Here is a 3163-nt window from a genome sequence, read left to right as displayed (position 1 = left end):
TGATTAAATTTCTAAATAAGTGAAAAATCACTTTTATTTACAGAAATATTTATCATAAATGACAAATATCTACTACAAATAGCTAAATTTTATTCCTTATTTTTAAACATCTGGCAATCTTATTGAATATACATGTCAAATAATCTAATTTAGTTATGAATGCAATGTGTTTATCTCCATAAAACTCAACGAAAAATTTGTGTGTTTGTGCATGTCAGTATTTCCTGAATGTAAATAAAATCATTCAAGGATGATTTGACATAATTGTGAATCTACAAATATTGAAAGTTTATAAATATTAAATTCCTCATTGACTATCACTTCATCTATTTATAACTATGTTGAAATAAATATGTATGTAGAAAAATACAAGTATCTGACCACCTTAGCAATTCATGACGTTTCTGACCACCTTCCCTAATACGTGCTCAGTGAGCTGCAGGGGCACTTGAGAATGCATCTTGGAGTTCTTCCAGAAACTCTGAGTCAAAGAGCAATGTCTGCATTCACAAGGAAGCATTCACAGCTGTCAGAAGTTAAATGTCCATGAGACTCATAGTACAGCTGCAGTCCTTCCAGTACACTGACAATATCTGTAAAAACTAGAATTTGATAACTATTTTTCCACAGAAAAAATATCACAGAATGATTAATCTTTGCCTGACCGATGATAAATAATTATGCATTCACAGCACATGAAGTGTCATTGTCCTAAAACATTACTTTGCCTGAAGTGCTTTTGGAGATAATTTCCACTGCCAGAGAAAGTACTCTTGCTGCAATAAACTGTCAATGAACTTCTTGTAAGCAAACACCGGCAGACACCTGCTGGCAGCGGGTGCATAATATTTAGGATTTCAGAAACTGCTGCATAAACCAAACATGCAAACTAGTACTGGGTGTGAGTGTGTGAAAGTATTCATGACTGAAGAAATGCATGTATGAACAGGTATTTTGTGTTTCCATTTATACTTGACAAAATGAATAGACTGAATTTTCTTCTGAAATATGTAGTATAGCTGATCAGAGTAATCCAAAAGCAATCTACATTTGCAAATAAGGTTTTCAACTTGAGATTATCCCAATTTATTATCAGGTTTTTCAGGAAAAATGATTACTATGTTGAAAATATTTAGCAGCCACATGCTTTTATATGTCCATAGACATAACAAGTCATCCAGACTATAAATTACTTTTTATAGAAAAAAGTTTAATATACCTTTTGAAAACGTTTGAAAAATTCTAAATGAGATTTTAAAATCTCTGTTTCTTTAATAGTTTGGGTGTGAGGTTCAAAGGGACATAAGTAGATTAGATCATGTTGGATAACTATTCAACTTTATGGTTGAATGGAGGAACCCATTTGAAAATGTATTGGTTTTTAATTGTTATATCACTTAACAGATCAATAGTCCCTGAATATAGAGATCAGTTTCCTAAAACTTAGTGAAGTTTTGAAGAATTACATCAAGGAATTTTTTTATCATGTCTTAAAGTAAAAATAATTAGAAGCTTTTTTAAATGTCAATTTTTCAGTATGTTTTAGAGTTGTTGGTATGATAAATGATGAAGAAAAATGGAAAGTCAGTTGATTGAATATTAGAAGTGGCAGGGCCCTTAGAGATCATGGAGTTCTACACCCTAACTTAAAGGAACCAGACAGTATGAATGTTTTAAACAAAATGCCACTGCTAGTTATCGGAGAATTGGATGAGTCTCCCAATTTTCTGACTCCTTGGTCACTGTACATTAGACTGAAGGAAAATGTATAGATAAGTTAACTTGATAACTTATTCTGACAAGCACTATAATAAAAATAAAACACGAACTACCTCAGGTCCCATGCTATTTTTGGAAGCATTCCATGTCATTTGCATAAGACCTTCAAATATTGAATGGATTATCATAATAAATTCAGCTTGGATTATTGAAGAATTTTCTTATACAAGGTGAGCAATAAGTAAGCTGTTAAACTGTAGTCTTAGCCTGCATGTTCATTGACAGGAAAAAATCAAGCCAATAGGTTGGTTAACTTTGTGGAAATAAATATAGCTTCCCTGTGATTAAAATGTCCTAAAAGTTTGTTTACACGTACATTAATTCATGCATGTTAGTTAGATCATGCTTAGGGTATCCTTATTTGTATTAGTGTACTCATCTATACATACCTGATATTAACTAATGCACTATATGGACACTTCATTTTGGATTGTTTTGGTGAATTTGACAATATTTTAACAGAAGACAATCAAGCAGACTCTTTCTTCCAAAAGGCATTCCAGAAAAGTACTTATATAAGGAGTTTGACTAAAAGTCTAAAATATGTGGTGTTTTATTTTTCTTCCAAATCATTATTTAGGAAAAAAGAGTTTAAACTATGAAATATTTTTGCTGCACTTTCTATTCAATAATTTTTTATCAAAATATATTTATGTAATATTTTCAAACATAGAGGTATGAGTCATTTTTGATTTTGTTGTGGCTTTTTACTGTGCATGATGGACTTTTGCAGAGATAGTGCAATGATTAAAAATAGAGGTCTGAGTAAACATTCCCTAGGATCCCAACCCCATTTCTACCTTTTTGTAAATGTTTGAAGTATTGGTTAATTTATTTAAATCAGTGCCTCTGTTTCCTCATTTATAATTTGTGTATAATAATAAACCTAATTTTGCGTGAGGATTAGTCGAGATAATCCACACAAAATGCTTAGCATACTTCCCACCACACTGTAAGCACTAAATAAATGTTAGCTGCTATTTTTGTCTTGATGTTATACTGTTAGTTGTTACAGGCACCAATATAATTTGAGTGTATTTGGTAAAGAAAACAGTTGGAGAAGGCAACATGTGATCTCAGTAGACGTTTTTTGTTTTTTTTTTCCCAGAATAGAAATTATTCAAGAAAGTTGTATTCATTTTCAGCCGATCCTGATTAGTTATGGATTTATAGCACCAAGAGTCCTCAATAAGATTAAGTGCTTGCTGGCTTGCAGATTTCCAGAGCTCTTTTTGGCTACTGGAATAAAAAAATGGGAGTGCTTGCCAGACAGCACTTCCTAGTGATGAATTTTATGAAACTCATGCATTCACATTGTTCCAAAAGATCTGGAGGACAGAATAGAGGAGAAACTAATTTTTTTATCTTGCATTTACAATGTCAT

This window comes from Propithecus coquereli, unplaced genomic scaffold (assembly GCF_000956105.1).
Source record: "Propithecus coquereli isolate 6110/MARCELLA unplaced genomic scaffold, Pcoq_1.0 Scaffold284, whole genome shotgun sequence".
Taxonomy (NCBI): Eukaryota; Metazoa; Chordata; class Mammalia; order Primates; family Indriidae; genus Propithecus; species Propithecus coquereli.
This window is presented reverse-complemented; position numbering follows the sequence as displayed.